This window comes from Bos grunniens, chromosome 7 (assembly GCF_055505025.1).
Source record: "Bos grunniens cultivar Pamir isolate PY7600 chromosome 7, Bosgru_T2T1.0, whole genome shotgun sequence".
NCBI lineage: Eukaryota > Metazoa > Chordata > Mammalia > Artiodactyla > Bovidae > Bos > Bos grunniens.
This window is the reverse complement of record NC_141171.1, coordinates 29,981,034-30,005,000: the sequence shown is the minus strand read 5'-3', so window position 1 is coordinate 30,005,000 and position 23,967 is coordinate 29,981,034. Positions and strand designations below refer to the sequence as shown.

The window sequence follows — 23,967 nt, the reverse complement described above, 5'->3', positions numbered from 1 at the left end:
GGCTGCGTGTAAAATAGCTTTTGAATGAAATTAATCTATGTATTTGCAGAAGAGCCCTCATCTCCCCATCCCCAATAGAATTTTATGTCTCTTTCTCCAGAGAAGAACCTTTCGATCCATGAATATGGTTCATCTTCTACACTTATAACAAATTACCACAAACTTAGCTGCTTACAACACTGTAAATGTGTTCTCTTAAGGTTCTTGGAAGTTGGAAGTCTGAACTCAGCTTCACTGGGCTAATGTCAAAAGTGTCAGCAGGGCTGGTTCCTTAGGAGGTTCTGAGGGGAGAACAGATTTCCTTGCCTTTTCAGCTGCTAGTTGCTGCCTCTATCCCTTGGCTCATGTTTCACTCTTTTGAGGCCCCATGGACTCTAACTAGCTAGGCCCCTCTGTCCATTGGATTTCCCAGGCCAGAATATTGGAGTGGGCTGCCATTTTCTTCTTCAGAGGATCTTCCTGACCCAGGGGTCGAACCCGAGTCTCCTGCATTAGCAGGCAGTTTCTTTACTGCTAACCACCAGGGAAGCCCTCAAATATCTGACTTACACATAAAAATGACTGACCTAGGTCCAGCCTAATCTGGGGAGGAAGGAATATGTTTTGGAGGCATGAAGAAGAAAGATGTGGAGAAACAATTCTATTTCTTGCTCACTGATCATCTTTGATGCTGGGCAGGCTAAGATGTGGTGATCAGCAGCCTTATTTTAATTTTGTTCAGTCGCTAAGTTGTGTCCGACTCTCTGCAACCCCATGGACCGCAGCATGCCAGGTATCCCTGTCCCTCACCATCAAAGTCCTCCTCCAAAAGTGAGAGTTCTTTTTTGATGGGTGCTGAGTGGCTAGAGGTTATTAAATTTGCAGTGGAAGGAGGTACATGGAGGTAATTGTCTCTCTACCTTTTGTATTCCTTTCTCCCTCTTTGTTATAGGATCTATTTTCCCAAAGAAATTATGTTGTAAAGAAGATTTTAAAAAAGAAGCTTAGGGTCCCAGACAAGCTTGCTGACATTGCCTTGTTAATCCTTGGTGTAGCCTATACATATATATATGTGTGTATATATATATATATGTATATATATACACACACACACATATTTAGAGAAAAAAGTGTAAGGAGTGTAATAACACAGGTGGTAAAAGGCAAGTGGATCAATTTAAAAAATAAGTATGTACTGGATTTATTTCTACTTCATGATGATTTAAGTGAGAGTGGTTTTGTTTGTTTGTTTTTAAGCTACTGAAAAACCAACCACCCTTTATTATTGTTTTTTTCAAGAATACTCAAGTATTTTCTGAATGATGAGTAGGCAATTAAAGAGCAAACTTTTGGAGAGCCATCTGGTTGAATGAGGAGATATCTTTGTGGCCCTCTCCATCAGTGGTCTCAGGATTAGCCTCAGGCTCGATGGCTCACCAGTACTCAGAAAGGTACTTATAGTCACAGTTGTGATGTATTACAGAGAAAAGATTCAGATCCAAATCAGCAAAGGGAAAAAGCTCAGGGGCGAAATTCAGGAGAAACAAGCTTCCAGGTGTCCCCTTTCAGTGGAGTTGAACAGGGGCATGCTTGATTCTCCCAGCAATGATGTGTGACACTTGTGAAGTGTTGCTAAACAGGGAAGCTCACCTTTGTGTCCAGGTATTTTTTGGGGGGTCACTTACATAGGCACGTAGCACCTATGTGGTCAGGAAACTAAGATTCCGCATCCTGTGTGATGTGGCTAAAAAAAAAAAGATATAATAGGGCTCAAGAGCTAAGGCAGTCTTCTTTTAGATAGCTGTTTTTAGAGTCGTTTTTCTTTTAAAAGCATCTGTATTAACAATTGGCTTTCCCAACGACTCAGTAGTAAAGAATCTGCCTGCAATGCAGGAGATGCAGGAGATGTGGGTGGGTTTGATCCCCGGGTCCGGAAGATCCCCTGGAGGAGAGGATGTCAACCCACTCCAGTATTCCTGCTTGGAGAATCCCACGGACAGAGGAGCCTGGCAGGCTACAGTCCATAGGATCACAAGGAGTCAGACGCAGCTGAACATGCACACACTTACACCAATTGAAGACTGCATTCCAGTGTCTCCAAGGGGGTTTAAGATCTTCTCTTTTAAAGGGTGCCCCTTCAGGTAGTTTTCTAAGTCAAAGTTTTCCCAAAGTGGTCACTGCAATTCCGAATGATCCAAAAGTTTACCCATTTTCCAAAAAGACACAATATCCTGATCCTCAGTGGTTATACCTATAGGAAGCAGTTTTTGAGAGAGGCAGAGTTTTTGACCAAGTGGAACCCATATTGCCTTTAGTATCCCTGCTGCTGCTGCTGCTAGGTCACTTTAGTCGTGTCTGACTCTGTGCAACCCCATAGATGGCAGCCCACCAGGCTCCCCTGTCCCTGGGATTCTCCAGGCAAGAACACTGGAGTGGGTGGCCATTTCCTTCCCCAACGCATCAAAGTGAAAAGTGAAAGTGAAGTTGCTCAGTCGTATCCGACTCGTAGCGACCCCATGAACTGTAGCCTGCCAGGCTCCTCCATCCATGGCATTTTCCGGTCAAGAGTGCCGGAGTGGGTTGCCATTGCCTTCTCAACCGTCTTAACTCTGAGGGGCCCTTTTTCCAACAGCTGTTACCAACCACAGGCAATCATGTTTTCTTCTCTTTTGAACAGAGAAGACTTACCAAGAAGTATCACCAAACAAAATACAGGTATGCACAATAAAGTCAGCCAGCGCAGAGCACAAAGGGAGTGGAGCTCAGTTCAAGAGAGACCCTCAAACTCCCGGATCTGAGAGAAAGCAGTAAATCAGTGGGTCTGGTGGATATTGACATCTAGTTGCTGACTGTTCTCAGAATCTTTGGGCGTTTTCCTTGGGTCTTTATTCTGATACCAGAAACTGTAAAAATCCAGGTCTTTATTCTGATACCAGAAACTGTAAAAATCCAAGAATAGCAAAATTAAAACCACTAATCAATTGATAGTACCTCAGTTCAGTTCAGTCGCTCAGTCGTGTCCGACTCTTTGCAACCCCATGAATCGCAGCATGCCAGGCCTCCCTGTCCATCACCAACTCCCAGAGTTCACTCAGACTCACGTCCATTGAGTCAGTGATGCCATCCAGCCATCTCATCCTCTGTCGTCCCCTTCTCCTCCTGCCCCCAATCCCTCCCAGCATCAGACTCTTTTCCAATGAGTCAACTCTTCGCATGAGGTGGCCAAAGTACTGGAGTTTCAGCTTTAGCATCATTCCTTCCAAAGAAATCCCAGGGCTGATCTTCAGAATGGACTGGTTGGATCTCATTGCAGTCCAAGGGACTCTCAAGAGTCTTTTCCAACACCACAGTTCAAAAGCATCAATTCTTCGGTGCTCAGCCTTCTTCACAGTCCAACTCTCACATCCATACATGACCACAGGAAAAACCATAGCCTTGACTAGATGGACCTTTGTTGGCAAAGTAATGTCTCTGCTTTTGAATATGCTATCTAGGTTGGTCATAACTTTCCTTTTATTGTCTTATGTGGCATTTATAAGAAATAACATGTTCATGTAATAAGAGGTTTCACTAAATGTTCATGTAATAAGATATGTTCAGTTTTGTTTATACGGCTAAAATGGTTTTGTCTGCTCAAGGAATTTTCAAGTGCAATCTCCATTTTGTGTTTAATTGTAAGAGAAGGTATATGGTCCCTGTTACTCCATGTTAGCCAAAACAAGAAATGCCTCAATGTTTTAAAGCATGCAAGTACTTCCATTTCAAAAAGTACCACTTATGATTCAATGGCATATTTAGCAATCATTCTTTTTCATAATTTACATTCTCTTAACCAATCTAACAATTCCATCTGAGAAAGACATTATGTGGAAAGATTTTCTTTTCCTTTAATCAGATATACAATCCCTTGGAAGACTCAAAGGAGACATAGAATCAACATTTGTCCCTGTTAAAAAAAACATTAAGGAAGATAATTTAGGTGATGCAAAATGTTTTACTTAACACTTCATGATGTGGACAACCTTTTTTCTGAGAATTGCAAGATGGAGAGGAAAATGGGAAGCTTTAACAGGTATCTCCAGGCAAGAATATTGGAGTGGGTTGTTATTTCCTTCTCCAGGTTTAACAGGGTAAGGGATACAAAACAGCTAGGAGACAAATAGAAACTATCTGATTGGCTGGGGCCATGTGGTCACCTAGTTGTTTGAAGTGAGAAGGTGCGACATTGGCTTGGCATTTGGGGAGTGGCTCAAGCCGTAGGCTGCGTGCCTTCCTGGTCACATGATGCATTTACACCCGTTGCGAAGTGATTGGTGACGTGGACTCCGGGCAGAAGCAGCTCCATCTTGGGCTTAAGACAGTTAGTTCAAGAACTGAAATAGAATTTGCTTATGCTGACCCTCATCCCTTCTCCTCATCTCACCTGGTGCTTTATTGACTTGGAAAGCAAAGCTTGAGTGAGCTAGTTGAGCCCTGTCTGTGTGAACGGTGAAGGACCTGCCTCTGCTCTCTCAACGGAACATGGAAAAAAGTACGTGAAATCTTAAGAGTATATTTATCAGGCATGTGAATTGTAATGTTTCGGTTTGGTAAAGGAAGTAAGTGGATTAAACTGTGTTGTTCTTAAAGTAGGCTCTTGGATGGAAGACCCTCTGCTTTGAACTTAGAATTGGCTTGGTTTGGTGGGTAATTCAATCTTTCTGGCTTGTGTTATTATTACAGGATTGGGTTAGTGTGTTACAGTGTAAGCCTAAGGGGTTATGTCTGTGATTGTACCCTAATGTCCTGAGTTTAGAGTTGTTTGAAGTTCATGGCTTATTTTATTAGAAAAATACCTGGGCTTTGGGAGAGAGCCAGCGGTTCTCAAGTTTCATATATTGTTGTAATGGACGCGTTTTCTCCCTTGTAAATATCAGCGGCATAGATTTTATTGGTATTCAACAACTTTTCAATCCAGAGAGCCCTAGATTCAGCACAGATGTCTGGTTCTTATGACTGTCACGGGAATGTACCTAGTGACATTGCATCAGCCGGTTACCACGAGCCTTTAATATCTCACCCCCAAAGGAAACTTAGAACTGCAGTCTGAAAGTCTCCCAGCTACTACTGCATCTGGCTTTCCTTAAGTCCTGTGGGCTTTTCCTTCTCCTCTCAAGGGAATTTGGCACTGAAATAGCTTCCATTCCACACGAGACAGGAAAACACATCGTTTGGATCAAAATAACGTCTTTCTTTTTTCAAGGATTATGATATATTTTTAAAATCACAAACATCTGTCAGCAGCATGAAGCCCGCATGATTTATAAAAGGCATTTCCTTAAGGGCTTTTGTGTATGATGACTTCTTACTGGTCTGACATAATTTAACCTAGGCATCTTTCTGCGTTTATTTACTTTTAAGTTTCAATATACCGTGTGAAGGCTATTTTTGGACCCACTGTGAGGAAACTACTCATATGGAATGCATTTCCCAGGAAGACCATGTGTTTTCAGTGATGAATCAAACAAAGCCTTGCCCCTTATGCTAATAGAGAAGAATGCGTCTCCTTCTGTCTCTGTTTTCCTGTCTCTCCACTCCTTGTATCCTGCGCCAGGGAGACAGCTGTTTTCTCCCACACGCGGGAGGAGAGTATGAATGCTAAACTGAGGTATCTGGCTGTCTGTCAGAACAATAGGAAACTGCACACCTGTCGGCTCCTGGCAAGCAGGGCTGGTGAAATGACTAACTCCTAGCTCTCCTCGACAAGCACACCACTGGCTATGTTTCTCTCTCTTTCAGTTCACAAAGGCTTAGATTTCTCCCTTGAGGCATGGGGTGGGGGTGGTATTAAGCAGTTTTACTACTGCTTCTAATCAACAGCTTCCTTTAGACAAGGTGGATTTTCTTGCAGGACGTGGTTTATGGCCCCTTCTCTACCCCCTTTCCCACACTGGTCCCCTCACCCTCCCTGGAGCACTGGTAACCAGGGTGCTTTCTCCCTGTGTAGTCGCTGCTTTGCATCTGTAAGCGTTTTTCTTGTGCAGCCTCACTTGGCTTCCTAGAGGCAATCTGAAAGCCCCTTCAGCTAATGGCTCATTTAGCAATCAATTTGTCAAATAATGTTCACAGATGTTTTTCTGATGGAGCAGCATGCAGTGCAGGTAATGACTGAGTGAGTGATCATTTATGATAGGTGACAGGATCAAGGCATTGCTTTGCCAGGCGGTTCAGGAGTTAGGGGTTACTGGTCACCTTGAGAGAGAACATACTCCTTTTTAACACATTAAACCAGCCCTGTGATTCTGTTACCACTGAATCATGGGCTTGCAGTTGAAGTATTTCCTTATATCCACAGCTGGAAAAGCCACACCAACGTGAGACCTAGAGAAAAAGAAAAGCAATGTCTCTCTTAAATTGGTGCTTCCTGGTTTTTGAGCTTTGACCATAATGCTGGGGCTGGGAACATAAAAAGCGCAGAAAAAATATTACACACATAATAATATCATAGTGGTTTGCAACTGTCTTCATACCTGTGGACATTTTCCAGCCTCAAACACAATTCAGAGTCAGTCAAGAGAAACACTTATTTTACCAGAAATGTGGAAAACTTTGTAGCTATTAATGTGGAATGATCTGTCAAAGTTCTAGAATATTGGAATCCAACTACTAAAGCCAGGACAGAACTGCTGAGCTGAGCAGTCTTAAGATTCCCACAGCTGCACGAGCTATGCTTTCTTTCATGGTCCTGAATTGTTTCCATTACCCTGAAAAGGGTTATAAAACCTACAATCAGTTTAGTTTCTGGGGCATTGTGTTTTGAATACCGTTTAATAGGGTGTGACAAAAACACATAATTTCTCCACATGTTCTTACGTTGCAAGCAGATCTTCCGTGGTGCTCCTCAGTCCACCACATCATACGAACAGCACCGGAAGCTTCGGGATTAGAAATAAAGGAAGAGCAGCAGATAGCAGAATGTTAACTGTGTGAGGACAATTTTAAATTTACGAGTTGACCACAACGCCATCAGCAAAATCTTTACCCTCTACTTTCAGCTGAGCTCAGTGCTAGCCAGAGATAAACAAATTTAATTATTTTGTACGTGAAAAAGAGAATCATGTTTCAGAATGCACAAGATGAGCTTGAACACTGATGGACAGAATACATTTAATAAGAACATTAATAAGGAGAGTGGTTGAATCTGATCTGCAGCTGTGGATGTTGGAGGATAAGGATTTCTATTCCTTTTGATGAGCAGGAACTGAACTGCTCTTCCAACTCGATGCCCCAAACGTTTGTTTTTCCCTTCCTTCTCAAATGAGCAGGCTCATTTATTTTAATGAGAGTTTTTGACTAAGGAAAGAGACCAGTGTGTGGCTGTGTCACTGCTCCTAATCCATTTAGGCACCGAGTGTCTGGATGTCTCTTTTATGGTTGTGTTGTCTTCTCACACTGCATCAGGTTACTGAGGAACAGGATCTGTTGGTGCTTGTTAAAATTGCTAAATTTACATACTCTGGAAATTGCATTATTGGGCATATATGTGATGTGGATATTTTAGGTAACGTAACAGCATACAGGAACACACATTTTCAGCTGTAATAGACAACCTACAGGAACAGATGAGCCAAAAAATTGTCAGACTGTTCCTCCGTGGCACCAGCCCCACACTACTCTGTTTCAGAGCAGGTATAGGTTTGCATATTTTGAGCTGCCCATGGAGATCTTTCTCCTACAGGGCAAGAAATACTCTGTTGTTCTAGCTTTACTTGATCTTTGTGTCTGGGAATCTGGGTTGGTGTAAGTTTTCAGTAGCCTTAGCTGTTCAAGTTTTGTTTGGAAATTCAGCTAGGTTGTGTGAAAAGCTTTTCTAGGCAAATCGATTTACCATTTACTGAACATTATATTAGCACTTTATAGATACAATTTATTCCTCAAAAGAGGTATATGTGTTAGATGTCTGTCTCATTTATAAGTATAGAATCTGAGTGTTAAGAGAAATTTTTTTTTAATTGCCATCAGAAGCTGTGATATGAACTGAACTCTTATTCCAAAATTCATGCTATCATAGGCTTTCATTAAAAATATATTGCAAAAATTTCAAGCAATCCAAAAATGTCAAAGAGAGTTAAACTCTGTTCATGCTAATGCAAGTTTTGTGAATGTTTTTGATCATTTCACCATATAATCTGATCTGATATATACCTATACTGTGGGTCTGAAATTTCATATAAATGAGATCATAATAAACTTTGTAACTTGTTTTTAAGAAGTAATATGGATATATTTTCAGTAAATTTCTATGCCACTATTGAAAAGGCTGTGTAATATTAATGTATATATCAAGCAAATTGATATAACCAGTTCCATCAGATCAGATCAGTCACTCAGTCGTGTCTGACTGTTTGCAACCCCATGGATCACAGCACGCCAGGCCTCTCTGTCCATCACCAACTCCCGGAGTTCACTGAGACTCAAGTCCATCGAGTCAGTGATGCCATCCAGCCATCTCATCCTCTGGCGTCCCCTTCTCCTCCTGCCCCCAATCCCTCCCAGCATCAGACTCTTTTCCAATGAGTCAACTCTTCGCATGAGGTGGCCAAAGTACTGGAGTTTCAGCTTTAGCATCATTCTTTCCAAAGAAATCCCAGGGCTGATCTCCTTCAGAATGGACTGGTTGGATCTCCTTGCAGTCCAAGGGACTCTCAAGAGTTTCTCCAACACCGCAGTTGAAAAGCATCAATTCTTCGGCGCTCAGCCTTCTTCACAGTCCAACTCTCACATCCATACATGACCACTGGAAAAACCATAGCCTTGACTAGACGAACCTTTGTTGGCAAAGTAATGTCTCTGCTTTTGAATATGCTATCTAGGTTGATCATAACTTTCCTTCCAAGGAATAAGCATCTTTTAATTTCATGGCTGCAGTCACCATCTGCAGTGATTTTGGAGCTCAGAAAAATAAAGTCTGATGCTGTTTCCACTGTTTCCCCATCCATTTCCCATGAAGTGATGGGACTGGATGCCATGATCTTCATTTTCTGAATGTTGAGCTTTAAGCCAACTTTTTCACTCTCCACTTTCACTTTCATCAAGAGGCTTTTTAGTTCCTCTTCACTTTCTGCCATAAGGGTGGTGTCATCTGCATATCTGAGGTTATTGATATTTCTCCTAGCAATCTTGATTCCAGCTTGTGTTTCTTCCAGTCCAGCGTTTCTCATGATGTACTCTGCATATAAGTTAAATAAACAGGGTGACAATATATAGCCTTGACGTACTCCTTTTCCTATTTGGAACCAGTCTATTGTTCCATGTCCAGTTCTAACTGTTGCTTCCTGACTTGCATACAAATTTCTTAAGAGGCAGATCAGGTGGTCTGGTATTCCCATCTCTTTCAGAATTTTCCACAGTTGATTGTGATCCACACAGTCAAGGCTTTGGCATAGTCAATAAAGCAGAAATAGATGTTTTTCTGGAACTCTCTTGCTTTTTCCATGATCCAGCAGATGTTGGCAATTTGATCTCTGGTTCCTCTGCCTTTTCTAAAACCAGCTTGAACATCTGGAAGTTCATAGTTCACATATTGCTGAAGCCTGGCTTGGAGAATTTTGAGCATTACTTTACTAGCGTGTGAGATGTGTGCAATTGTGCGGTAGTTTGAGCATTCTTTGGCATTGCCTTTCTTTGGGATTGGAATGAAAACTGACCTTTTCCAGTCCTGTGGCTACTGCTGAGTTTTCGAAATTTGCTGGCATATTGAGTGCAGCACTTTCACAGCATCATCTTTCAGGATTTGGGATAGCTCACCTGGAATTCCATCACCTTCAATAGCTTTGTTCATAATGATGCTTTCTAAGGCCCACTTGACTTCATATTCCAGGATGTCTGGTTCCAGGTCAGTGATCACACCATCATGATTATCTGGGTCATGAAGATCTTTTTTGTACAGTTCTTCTGTGTATTCTTGCCACCTCTTCTTAATATCTTCTGCTTCTGTTAGGTCCATACCATTTCTGTCCTTTATTGAGCCCATCTTTGCATGAAATGTTCCTTTGGTATCTCTGATTTTCTTGAAGAGATCCCTAGTCTTTCCCATTCTGTTGTTTTCCTCTATTTCTTTGCATTGATCGCTGAAGAAAGCTTTCTTATCTCTTCTTGCTATTCTTTGGAACTCTGCATTCAGACGTTTATATCTTTCCTTTTCTCCTTTGCTTTTCCCTTCTCTTCTTTTCACAGCTCTTTGTAAGGCCTCCCCAGACAGCCATTTTGCTTTTTTGCATTTCTTTTCCATGAGGATGGTCTTGATCCCTGTCTCCTGTACAGTGTGATGAACCTCATTCCATAGTTCATCAGGCATTCTATCTATCAGACCCAGGCCCGACCGGTACGCTAAGCGCAGGCGGCTGTGACCGGTGCGCGAGAGGAGCCACCCCACGTCCAAGGTCAGGGGCAGAAGCTGGGAGGACCCCATGCCCGAAGGGTGGTGGCCAAGAGGAATTACCCCACATCCAAGGTCAGGGGCAGCGGCCGAGAGTACCAGATTGCGATGGCGCAGGAACAGCCGAGAGGAGCTACCCCACGTCTGAGGTCAGGGGCAGCAGCCAGGAGGAGCTACCCAATGCCCCCACGCCCGAGGCCAGGGGCGGCGGCCAGGAGGACCAACCCCACGTCCAAGGAGCTGTGGCTGCGCAGGCGCAGGAGGGCCTAGAGGAACTATCCCATGTTGAAGGTCAGGAAGGGAGGCGGTGAGGAGATACCCCTCGTCCAAGGTAAGGAGCAATGGCTGTGCTTTGCTGGAGCAGCCATGAAGAGATACCCCATGCCCAAGATAAGAGAAACCCAAGTAAGACGGTAGATGTTGCAAGAGGGCATCAGAGGGCAGACACACTGAAACCATACTCACAGAAAACTAGTCAATCTAATCACACTAGGACCACAGCCTTGTCTAACTCAATGAAACTAAGCCATGCCCTTGGGGCAACCCAAGATGGGTGGGTCATGGTGGAGAGATCTGACAGAATGTGGTCCACTGGAGAAGGGAATGGCAAACCACTTCAGTATTCTTGCCTTGAGAACCCCATGAACAGTATGAAAAGGCAAAATGATAGGATACTGAAAGAGAAACTCCCCAGGTCATTAGGTGCCCATTATGCTACTGGAGATCAGTGGAGAAATAACTCCAGAAAGAATGAAGGGATGGAGCCAAAGCAAAAAGAATACCCAGCTGTGGATGTGACTGGTGATAGAAGTAAGGTCCAATGCTGTAAAGAGCAATATTGCATAGGAACCTGGAATGTCAGGTCCATGAATCAAGGCAAATTGGAAGTGGTCAAACAAGAGATGGCAAGAGTGAACATTGACATTCTAGGAATCAGCGAACTGAAATGGACTGGAATGGGTGAATTTAACTCAGATGATCATTATATCTACTACTGCAGGCAGGAATCCCTCAGAAGAAATGGAGTAGCCATCATGGTCAACAAAAGAGTCCGAAATGCAGTACTTGGATGCAATCTCAAAAACGACAGAATGATCTCTGTTCATTTCCAAGGCAAAGCATTCAATATCACAGTAATCCAAGTCTATGCCCCAACCAGTAACGCTGAAGAAGCTGAAGTTGAACGGTTCTATGAAGACCTACAAGACCTTTTAGAACTAACACCCAAAAAAGATGTCCTTTTCATTGTAGGGGACTGGAATGCAAAAGTAGGAAGTCAAGAAACACCTGGAGTAACAGGCAAATTTGGCCTTGGAATATGGAATGAAGCAGGGCAAAGACTAATAGAGTTTTGCCAAGAAAATGCACTGGTCATAACAAACACTCTCTTCCAACAACACAAGAGAAGACTCTACACATGGACATCACCAGATGGTCAACACTGAAATCAGATTGATTATATTCTTTGCAGCCAAAGATGGAGCAGCTCTATACAGTCAACAAAAACAAGATCAGGAGCTGACTGTGGCTCAGATCATGAACTCTTTATTACCAAATTCAGACTTAAATTGAAGAAAGTAGGGAAAACCACTAGACCAGTTCCATATTGATGGGTATATAAGTTTCACTATTACATATAATGTTTTAATTTTTGTGTATACCTCTTCCCTTTTTCAGTTATGTTTTAGCATCTCTCTCTCTCTCTTTAGAATTTCTATTTGGGTTAAAGACGACGTGCATTTAAATGTTGAGATAGGTTATAAATATATAATTAATGAAGATCATAGGCTCTGGAATCAGTTTGCCTGGGTCTGAATTTCAGTTCTTCTACTTAATTTTTAAAATCAGGAGGATAATAAATAAAAAAGAAACCACTATTTGAAGTTTGTTGTGAAAATGAAATGACATGAGTGGGTAATGTAGTGTCCAGTGTGTGAATGCATAGTATGAAGTGGTTCATTACTGATAGCTCTGTTATTATTACTGGATATATTTTGCAAAGCTATGTCCTAGAAAAGATTTACCAATTTATATTCCCACCAACAGTCTAAGACTGCGCATATCACCTCTTTCCTCCTTCCTGGGGAAAAAGAAAAAAAGAAAAAAACGGAAACAAACTCTAGCAAATTGCATTCCTGGGATGAACTTTCCTAGCTCATGGTTTATTACAATGCTGAATCTAATTTGCGAATACTAAGGCTTTTTATGTCTTCATTTGTGAGGCAGTTTGGTTTGTAGTTTCTTTTTCTTGAGATGTCTTTGTTTGATTTTGGTATCAAGCTAGTACTGGCATATTCTTGTGTGGTTTTCTTAAAGGCTGGTATGTCACTGGTAATGTTTCTTCCTTAAATGTTTGATAGAACTCACCACACCAGTGAAGCCAATTTAGGGAGTTTTTCTTGTGGCAAGGTTTAAAGTTAATAGATATAGAAATACTCACATTTTCGATTATTTCAGGGTCAGTTTTGATAAGTTGCGTTTTCAAGGACTTACTCAAATTAGCACTTACTGTAATTTTTTCCTTTTAAAATATGCTGGATCTTATGATACATTTTTCAGTCTAGACATTGATATTTTATGTCTTCTTTTAGTTTCTTCATCAGTCTTTCTAGAGGACTATTATTTTATTAATCATTTTAAAGAATCAATTTTATCTTTGTTGATTTTTCTCTATTTCAGTGATTTCTGCTCTTTATCTTTGTTCTTCTGCTTACATTAGGTTTAATTTGCTATTTTTCTGTGTTAAGGTAGCATAGTATTTTAAATTTTTCTTCTTTTTAAAACTATAGATTTTACTCAATGCTCTATTTCATTGTATCCCACAAATTGATATGTAATATTTTCATTATTCATTTCAAAATGTATGCTAATTTCCTTTGTGACTTCTTTCCTGACCCATTGGTTATTTAGAAATATGTTCCTTACTTTCCAAATATTTGGGAGTTTTCTAGAAATCATATTGCTGCTGTTACTTTCTAACTTACCTCCATTGTTGTTGATCATATTTGATAAGCTTTCAAATGATATTTACTGGACTTGTTTTGCACAGCGTATGGTTTAATCTAGTGAATCCATGGTTTGCACTTGAAAAGAATGTTGGGTATAGTGTTATATCAGTGTCAATTAAGTAAATTGGTTGGTAGTGTTGTTCAGATCTCTATCTTCTATACACTTGTTAAAATGTTTATTTTGGGCTGCACTTGGTCTTTGTTGCTGGGCACAGGCTTTCTCTAGTCGTGGTGAGTGGAGCTCCTGTCTAGGTGTGCGTTGGCTTCTCACTGCAGTGGCTTCTCTTGTTGCAGAGTATGGGCTGTAGGGCACGTGGGGTCAGTAGTTGTGGCACATGGGCTTAGTTGCCTCTGGCATGTGGGATCTTCCTGGACCATGGATTGAACCTGTGTACCCTGCATTGGCAGGTGTATTCTTAACACCTGGACCACCAGCAAAGACCTTTAGAGCAGTTTTAGAATCACAGAAAAATTGAGAGACTTTCCATGAAGTACATGCCCCACATAGTAACAGCCTCCCCAACTATGAATATTCTGCATAAAAATAGCACATCTGTTGCAGGTAATAAGCCTATAGTGGCACATCACTATCTCCCAGAGTTTATAGTTTACATCAGGGTTCATTTCTGGTGTTGTAAATTCTTTGGGCTTCTGCAAATGTATGCCATGTGTCCACCATTGTAGTATCACGCAGAATAGTTTCACTGCCTTCAGAATCCTCTGTACCTATTCGTCCTTCCCCTAACCGCCAGGCCCCAGCAACCACTGAACATTCTCCTGTTGCATAGTTTCGCCCTTTCCAGAATGTCATATCGTTGGAATCGTATAGTATGTAGCCTTTTTGAATTGCCTTTTTTAAATGATACTATTCATTTACAGCTTCCCTGTTGGTTCAGATGGTTAAGAATCTGCCTGCAGTGCAGAAGATGCGGCATTGGTCTCTGGGTTGGGAAGATGCCCTGGAGAAGGGAATGGCTGCCCACTCAAGTATTCTTGCCTGGATACTTCATTTAAGATTTTTCCAGGTGTTTTCCTGGCTTGATAGTTCATTTTTTAAAAAGAGATGAGTAATATTCTTTTGTCTGGATGTACTGCAGTTTATTTATCTACCTACCTACCAAAGAGTATCTTGATCTCTTCCAAGTTTAGGAAATTATAAATAAAGCTGATGTAAACATTCATGGACAGGCTATGGTATGGACATAAGTTTCCACATCATTTGCATAAAATATCAAGGAGTATGGTTGCTGGATCATATAGTATAAATATGATAATATTTAGTTTTGTAAGAAACCACCAAACTCTCTTCCATATTGTCCCATTTTGTATTTCCATCAGCAATGAATGAGAATTCCTGTAGCTCCATATCCTTCCAAGCATTCGGTGGTGTCAGTTTTTTTGATTTTGGCCATTCTAATAGGCAGAAAGTGATATATCATTGTTCTTTTAATATGCATTTACCTCATGGAGTATGATGTGGAACATCTTTTCATATGTCTATTTGTCATCTGTATGTCTTCTTTGATGAGAGATATGTTAAGGTTTTGGTCGATTTTTAAATTTTTTTTTTTATTGTTGAGTTTTAAGGATTCTTTGTATATTTTGAATGACAGTCCTGTATCAGTTGTGTCCTTGACAAAATACTTTCCTCTAATATATGGCTTGTCTTTTCATTCTCTTGACATTGTATTTTTTTTTTTTTTGGCTGCACAGCTTATGGTCTTTTACTTCCCTTACCAGGGATTGAACCTGGGCCCTCAGCTGTAAGAGTGCAGAGTCCTAACCACTGGATTGCCAGGGAATTGCCTTGACATTGTCTTTTGCAAAGCCTACTAACTTACTTTCATGGATCATGTTTTTGGTGTTGTATATAAAGTGTCATCACCATACCCAAGGTCATTTAGATTTTCTGTCTCATGTTATCTTCTAGAAATTTTGTAGGTTTACTTGTTACATATAGACCGCTGATCCAGTTTGAGTTCATTTTTGTGATATGTGTCTACACTGATTGTTTTTTTTTTTTTGACATATATATGTTCAGTTGGTCCAGCATTGTTTGTAAAGATTCTCTTTGCTGCATTGTAGTGCCTTTGATCCTTGGTCAAAGAATAGTTGACTGTATTTTTGTGGGGTTTCTGTTCTGTTCCATTGGTTGGTCTGTCTGTTCTTTTGCCAGTACCACGTTGTCTTGAATACTGTAGCTTTATAATAAGTGTTGGGTGTTGTGGATCTTTTGCCTCTCCATGTCAACTTCAGAAATTGTTGCTATCCACAAAATAACTTGATAGAATTTTGATTTTGCATTGAATCTATATATCATGGGCTTACCTGGTGGCTCAGATGGTAAAGAATCTGCTTGCAATGCAGGAGACCTGGGTTTGATCCCTGGGTTGGGCAGATCTCCTGGAGAAGGGAATGGCAACCCAATTCTTGCCTGAAGAATTCCATGGACAGAAGAGCCAGGTGAGCTATAGTCCTTGGGACTGCAAAGAGTTGGACATGCTGAGTGACTCTTTATTTCTATATATCAAGTTATGAAGAACTGACATCTTCACAATTTTGAATCTTCCTACTCTTGGAATCTCATGATATTCCTTTTCATAAAATGGAATCTCTCTCTACTTACTCAATTCTATTTCTCATATGAGGATTGTGTAATTTTCTTCATATAAATTTTATACATATATTGTTAGATTTATATCTAAAGATTTCATTTTTGGGGGGGTGCTAGTGTAAACAGTATTACATTTTTAATTTTAAATTCTACTTGGTCATTACTGGTATGCAGGAAAATTAATGATATTTGTATATTAACTTTTTATCCCCAGACTTTACTATAATCACTTATCAGTTCCAAAAGGGTTTTGTTTTGATTTTTGGTTGATTCTTTGGAATTTTCTACATTTATGACTATGTAATCTGTAAATAGTTTTATTTCTTCCTTCTATATATATATATATATATATATATATATATATATAATGTATTTATATATACTATATACATGCCTTTTAGTTGCTTTTCTTGTCTTTTATTTATTTTTTAATTTAATTTTTTTTTAACTTTACAATATTATATTGGTTTTGCCACATATCAACATGAATCTGCCACAGGTATACATATGTTCCCAATTCTGAACCCTCCTCCCTCCCCATACCATCCCTCTGGGTCATCCCAGTGCACCAGCCCCAAGCATCCAGTATTGTGCATCGTACTTGGACTGGCGACTCGTTTGATATATGATATTATACACGTTTCAATGCCATTCTCCCAAATCATCCCACCCTCTCCCTCTCCCACAGAGTCCAAAAGACTGTTCTATACATCAGTGTCTCTTTTGCTGTCTCATATACAGGGTTATTGTTACCATCTTTCTAAATTCCTTATATATGTGTTAGTATACTGTATTGGTGTTTTTCTTTCTGGCTTACTTCACTCTGTATAATAGGCTCCAGTTTCATCCACCTCATTAGGACTGATTCAAATGTATTCTTTTTAATGACTGAGTAATACTCCATTGTGTATATGTACCACAGCTTTCTTATGCATTCATCTGCTGATGGACATCTAGGTTGCTTCCTTGTCCTGGCTATTATAAACAGTGCTGCAATGAACATTGGGGTACACATGTCTCTTTCAATTCTGGTTTCCTCAGTGTGTATGCCCAGCAGTGGGATTGCTGGGTCATAAGGCAGTTCTATTTCCAGTTTTTTAAGGAATCTCCACACTGTTCTCCATAGTGGCTGTACTAGTTTGCATTCCCACCAACAGTGTAAGAGGGTTCCCTTTTCTCCACACCCTCTCCAGCATTTATTGCTTGTAGACTTTTGGATCGCAGCCATTCTGACTGGTGTGAAATGGTACCTCACAGTGGTTTTGATTTGCATTTCTCTGATAATGAGTGATGTTGAGCATCTTTTCATGTGTTTGTTAGCCATCTGTATGTCTTCTTTGGAGAAATGTCTATTTAGTTCTTTGGCCCATTTTTTGATTGGGTCATTTATTTTTCTGGAGTTGAGCTGTAGGAGTTGCTTGTATATTTTTGAGATTAGTTGTTTGTCAGTTGCTTCATTTGCTATTATTTTCTCCCATTCTGAAGGCTGTCTTTTCACCTTGCTTATAGTTTCCTTTGTTGTGCAGAAGCTTTTAAGTTTAATTAGGTCCCATTTGTTTATTTTTGCTTTTATTTCCATTATTCTGGGAGGTGGGTCATAGAGGATCCTGCTGTGATGTATGTCGGAGAGTGTTTTGCCTATGTTTTCCTCTAGGAGTTTTATAGTTTCTGGTCTTAAGTTTAGATCTTTAATCCATTTTGAGTTTATTTTTGTGTATGGTGTTAGAAAGTGTTCTAATTTCATTCTTTTACAAGTGGTTGACCAATTTTCCCAGCACCACTTGTTAAAGAGATTGTCTTTAATCCATTGTATATTCTTGCCTCCTTTGTCAAAGATAAGGTGTCCATAGGTGTGTGGATTTATCTCTGGGCTTTCTATTTTGTTCCATTGATCTATATTTCTGTCTTTGTGCAGTACCATACTGTCTTGATGACTGTGGCTTTGTAGTAGAGCCTGAAGTCAGGTAGGTTGATTCCTCCAGTTCCATTTTTCTTTCTCAAGATTGCTTTGGCTATTTGAGGTTTTTTGTATTTCCATACAAATTGTGAAATTATTTGTTCTAGCTCTATGAAGAATACTGTTGGTAGCTTGATAGGGATTGCATTGAATCTATAAATTGGGTAGTATATTCATTTTCACTATATTGATTCTTCCAATCCATGAACACGGTATATTTCTCCATCTATTAGTGTCCTCTTTGATTTCTTTCCCCAGTGTTTTATAGTTTTCTCTATATAGGTCTTTAGTTTCTTTAGGTAGATATATTCCTAAGTATTTTATTCTTTTCGTTGCAATGGTGATTGGAATTGTTTCCTTAATTTCTTTTTGTATTTTCTCATTATTAGTGTATAGGAATGCAAGGGATTTCTGTGTGTTGATTTTATATCCTGCAACTTTACTATATTCATTGATTAGTTCTAGTAATTTTATTTTTGTTGTGCTGGATCTTCATTGCTGTGTGGCTCTTCTCTAGTTGTGGTGCATGGGATTCTCATTGCAGTGGCTTCTCCTGTTGCAGGGCAGTCTCTATAGAGTACAGTGACTTCAGTGGTTGCAGCACATGGGCTCAGTATTGTGGCTTCTAGGTTCTAGAGCACAGGCTCGATGGTTGTGGCACATGGGCATAGTTGCTCTGTGGCCTCTGGGATCTTCTTAGATCAGAGATCAAACCCGTGTCTGCTGCGTTGGCAGGTGGATTCTTTACCACTGAACCACCAGGGAACTTTTTCTTGTCGTATTTCATTACACAAGACCTCTAGTAAAATGTTGAAATGGAGTAATAAGATGGATATGCTTGCCTTGGTCCTAATAAAAATGGAAACACTTCTAGTTTCTTAACTTTAGGTATGATATTAGCTATAGGTTTGTTGTAGATATTCTTGATCAGGTTGAGGAAGTCATTTCCTATTCCTAGCTTGCTGAGGAATTTTATAATGAGTGGGTGTTGGATTTTGTGAAATGCTTTTTCTGCATCTATTATCATGTAATTTTACTTCTTTAACCTATTGATGTGAGGATTATATTGATATATTTTTTGAATTTTGAACCAGGTTTGGATACATGGGATAAAACTCACTTGGTTGTGGTATATGACTCTTTTTACACCTTGTTGGATTCAATTTAGTAAATTTTTTTGAGGATCTTTAAGGGTATGTTCATGAGAGTTACTGGTCTGCAGTGTTTTGTTTTGTTTTGCTTTTTAATTGTTTTTGTTTGGCCTGGTGTTAGAATAATTTTGGCCTCATAGAATAAGTTAGGAAGTATTCTCTCTTATAATCTCCTGAAAGAGATTGTAGAGAATTGATATAATTTTTTCCTTAATTATTTGGTAGAATTCATCTGGGCCTCATGCTTTCTGTTTTCGAAGGTTATTATTCAGTCTCTATAACAGATATAAGCGTATTCATATTATTTATTTATCCTTGTGTCCATTTGGGAAGATTGTATCTTTCAGGTAATAAGTCCATTTCATCTAGGTTATCAAATTTGTAGACACAGTTGTTCATATTCCTTTGTCTTTTAATGTCAGTGAGATCTATACTGATGTCACTTCTTTCATTTCTAATATTAGAATTTGTGTCATCCTCTTTTTTTCTTAATTAACTTGGCTGAAGGCTTATCAATTTTATTGATCTTTTCAAAGAAACATTTTATTTCTTCTGCTTACCTTGAATTTAATTTTCTCTTCTTTTGCTAGTTTCCTAAAATAAGAGCTTTAGATTATTGATTTTAGACTTATCTTCTTTTCAAATATATGCACTCAATACTATAAAATTTCCAGTAAGCACTACTTTTGCCACATCTCACAAATTTTGATAATTTAAAAACTTTTCATATTTAGTGTTTAAAATTTGAGATTTCATCATTGACCAGTTGTATTATTTAGAAATATGTTGCTTAATCTCCAGGTATTTGGGGATTTTCCTGATGTCTTTTATTGATTTATAGTTTAATTCCATTGTGCTCTGAGAAAAGGCATAGAATAATTTATATTCTTTTAAAGTTGTTGTGATGTGTTTTATGGCCTAGAATGTGATCTCTGTTAGTGAGTATTCCATGTGAGCTTGAGAAAAAGGCACATTATGCTGATTCTAGAAGGAGTGGTGTTATATAGATGTCAGTCATATCCAGTTGATTGATACCCTCTTTAAGTTCAACTATGTTCTTATTAATTTTCTGCCTGCTGTATCTGTCCATTGCTGAGAGAGTGATGTTTAAGCCTCCAACTATCATAGGGAGCTAATTTATTTTTCCCTTGCACGTCTGTCAGTTTTTGCCTTATATAGTTTGATGCTGTTGCCAGACACATACACGTTAATTATATCTTCTTAGAGAATTGACCCTTTTATCATTATGTATTGCCCTCTGTATCCCTGATAAGTTTCCTTACTCTGAAGTCTGCTGTGTCTGAAATTAATAAAGCTATTCCTACTTTCTCTCAATTAGTATTACCATAGTTGTTGTTGTTTAGTTGCTAAGTCATTCCACAAAAGAGTCACACTTTTGTGACCCTATGGACTGTAGTCTGCCAGGCTCCTTTGTCTGTGGGATTTCCCAGGCAAGGATACTGGAGTGGGTTGCCATTTCCTTCTCCAGGGGATCTTCCCAACCCAGGGGGTTGAATCCCTGTCTGCTGCATTGGCACACAGACTCTTTACTGCTGAAGCACCAGGGAAGCCCTATTAACATGGTGTGTATAAGTATATATATTTTTGTTGTTGCTCCCTATCCCTTTACTTTTAACCTATATATGTGTTTTTAAATGGATTTCTTGTAGACAGCCTATAATTAGGTCTTATTTTTTATCTACTCTGACAGTCCCAATACAATTGTAATACCAATACAGTTAATTGGTGTTTGTACCATTGATATTTAAATGATTATGGATATTATTCCATGATGTGTGAAATGAAAGGAACACTTGTTAATAGGCTTTTAGTAATGTGGTGGTAAGGTGTGGAGGTAAGAGAAGCATTTGTTCATCTTAAGATTATATCTTAGGTTTTTAGTGAGCCAGTGACCCTGGGATGTGAACTTCCTAAGTGCTTATCAGTTTTTTTCCCCAGCCTTAAGTGGGCCCAAATGACCGAGGGGCTCTGAAATCCAGTATTTCCCTTCCCTCCTGTGGAAAAGCTAGGGCTGGCTGAACTTGAATATTTCCTTCCTCCAGGTTGGTTAGGCACTGATAAGGTAGCTTATGGTGAGGAAGGCTAGTGTGGTTAAAAATTATAGAATGCTCTGGCATATTTCAAAATGACTGCTTTCTCCTTTCCCACTCCAGAAGCCTAAGAGGACTTTTTCTTCAATATTTACTGTGAAAATCTGGTGGAATTACAGGAAGTAATTAAAGTAAGAGTGTGAGAGCTTCCCTCCCTCACCTCCTCTCTGGAGTTTTTACTCTTCAGACTTGTCTGCATTGAGCGTTTGGCAGTTCATCTATTAAAGTTCAGTTTTTCCTATCCTGGCACTGGATCTCATGGAGGCTTCTGTCTGTGGATTTCAGCTTTAGTAAGTTAATGTTTCTCTGTAACCACCAGTTTGTCTCTCCAGTGTTGGGGACAGCAGTTTGCCCTGTAACTTGACCTCCCAAGGAGATTTGAGAAGAGTTGTTGATTTTTCAGTTTGTTCCATTTTTAACTTGTTAGGATGCAGTAGAGATTACAACTTACAAAGTTCCTTATATGCTAGCTTGGAAAATGGAAGTCCTCTAATTGGCTATTTTATTTAGCAATTTTTGGTCATATTTTCCTTTCTCTTAATGCTTAGTTTTTGTTTGTTTGTTTTGTTTTAAATTATATGCTGGAAATTATAATTGTATGTTGTAGGGGGAATGTTGAATTTTGTTCATGAAGGCAGTGAAGTCCTAGCATATCCTCTTGATCTTGTTGGGGTTTGTTTTGTTGAGTCACTTGTGTGGGAATGTTTTGATTTTGCTCTTAATCCTAGGTCATGGTCCTACTCTGTCTGTCGGCATTATTACTAATGTATGATCTTTTGTGGTCTCTTATGAATGCCTGAAGTGATCAAGAAGATAATTCTCTTATGGATTGGCTGAAATTTAAACATGGTCTTGTCGTCATCTCAGTTAGACGGTTTTGCTTGGGTTCTACATCTTGTTTCATGGTTCAGAAAAGGATTCAAAACAGAAAGGAAGGGTAACAGGGGGCTCACCTCACAGGTTTTTCTTTTGTCCATGATCTGTTTTGTGTTGCCTGTTGTTGAATACCTAAAAACAGTGACTTCATAAGTTTTGTCTGGTTTTAGAGTTGTTCACAGTGGGAGAGCATGGTTGATACTTTTCACTTTTGTCTTTGCTGGATGCAGTCCAACACCCTCTTTTACTAATGTTAGCTTTACTATGTTTTAATATGTTATGAAGACACTTCTGTCTCTTTTCCCAAAACATTATCTTTGCTTTAATTGTTTGTAGATATTCTCTCATAAGTACTTAGATAACTTTGCCAGATTAAGAAATAATTCTGTTGAGATTTTGATTGTGATTGCATTAAATTTGGGTTTAATGTAGGGAGAATTTACATTTTTTTCAACATACTTTTCTTAAGTAGTAGAAGTTTATGTTTTTACATTAAATCAGTTTCCCTTAATATTTCTCACTTTTAGTAATTATGCACACATTAATAGCTTTTATATTTAAGTTTAATATAAGAAAAATGCATTGTTTTGTTGCTATTGTGGATTTTCTTTTGTTTTATAAATTTCCGTTTTTATATGAAATAAGTTGATTAAAAAATTTTAACTTTAACCAGTCTCTGAAGTCTCATTCTCTTCTAGTTTTCTAGTTGATCATTTTGTGTTTTCTACCTATGCCATCTAGATACAAGCAATAATATTTTTGCTCTACCTTTCAGATGTATAATATTAATTATTTATGTTGTCATGATAATAGATACTACTTCCAGAATATTGTAATCTAAAGGCATTTTTCTTATCATCAAGTTTAATGGTATTTCAAAATTTAGCATCATGTCCAAGAAATAAACCCATGTACCTATGGTCAATTAACCTATGACAAAGCAGGTAAGAATGTACAATGGAGAGAAGACTTTCTCTTCAATAAATGTTGATGGGGAAACTGGATAGCTACATGTAAAAGACTGAGATTAGAATATTTCCTCATACCATATACAAAAATAAAGTAAAAATAGGTTAAAGACCTAAATATAAGACCTAAACCACAAAACTTCCAGGAGATTATATAAGGAATTCACTCTGACACAGAATGTAGCAATAGGTTTTTGAATCTTTCTCCTAAGGAAAAAGAAAGAAAAGCAAAAATAAACAAATAGGACCTAATTAAACTTAAATGCTCTTACACAGCAAAAGAACCATCAATGAAATGAAAAACCTACTGAATGGGAGAAAATATTTGCAAATGATATGACAAGATAATGGGTTAATATCCAAAACATATAAACAACCATATCAGTTCAGTTCAGTCGCTCAGTCATGTCCAACTCTTTGCGACCCCATGAATTGCAGCACACAAGGCCTCCCTGTCCTTCACCAACTCCCAGAGTCCACCCAAACCCATGTCCATTGAGTCGGTGGTGCTGTCCAACCATCTCATCCTCTGTTGTCCCCTTCTCCTCCTGCCCTCAACCTTCCCACCATCAGGGTCTTTTCAAACGAGTCAGCTCTTCACGTCTGGTGGCCAAATTATTGGAGTTTCAGCTTCAACATCAGTCCTTCCAGTGAACAACCAGGACTGATCTCCTTTAGGATGGACTGGTTGGATCTCCTTGCAGTCCAAGGGACTCTCAAGAGTCTTCTCCAGCACCACAGTTCAAAAGCATCAGTTCTTCCGTGCTCAGCTTTCTTTATAGTCCAACTCTCACATCCATACATGCCCACTGGAAAAACCATAGCCTTGACTAGACGGACCTTTGTTGACAAAGTAATGTCTGCTTTTTAATATGTTGTCTAGGTT

General features: G+C 39.2%; 1 protein-coding gene across 4 annotated transcripts in view; it reads left to right on the top strand.

Annotated features, from left to right (window-relative positions):
* The first annotated feature begins 3,941 nt into the window (after positions 1-3,941).
* The window catches only part of LOC147368978 (histone H2B type 1-C/E/F/G/I-like), a 147,082-nt gene continuing 127,056 nt past the window's right edge, over positions 3,942-23,967 (top strand). For 3 of the 4 annotated variants that reach the window (XR_015167041.1, XR_015167039.1, XM_086410617.1), the window contains exon 1: positions 3,942-4,510. The gene's annotated coding sequence lies outside the window, so the exon portion shown is untranslated. The remainder of the gene's footprint in view (positions 4,511-23,967) is intronic. The other variant, XR_015167040.1, reaches the window with a different exon arrangement.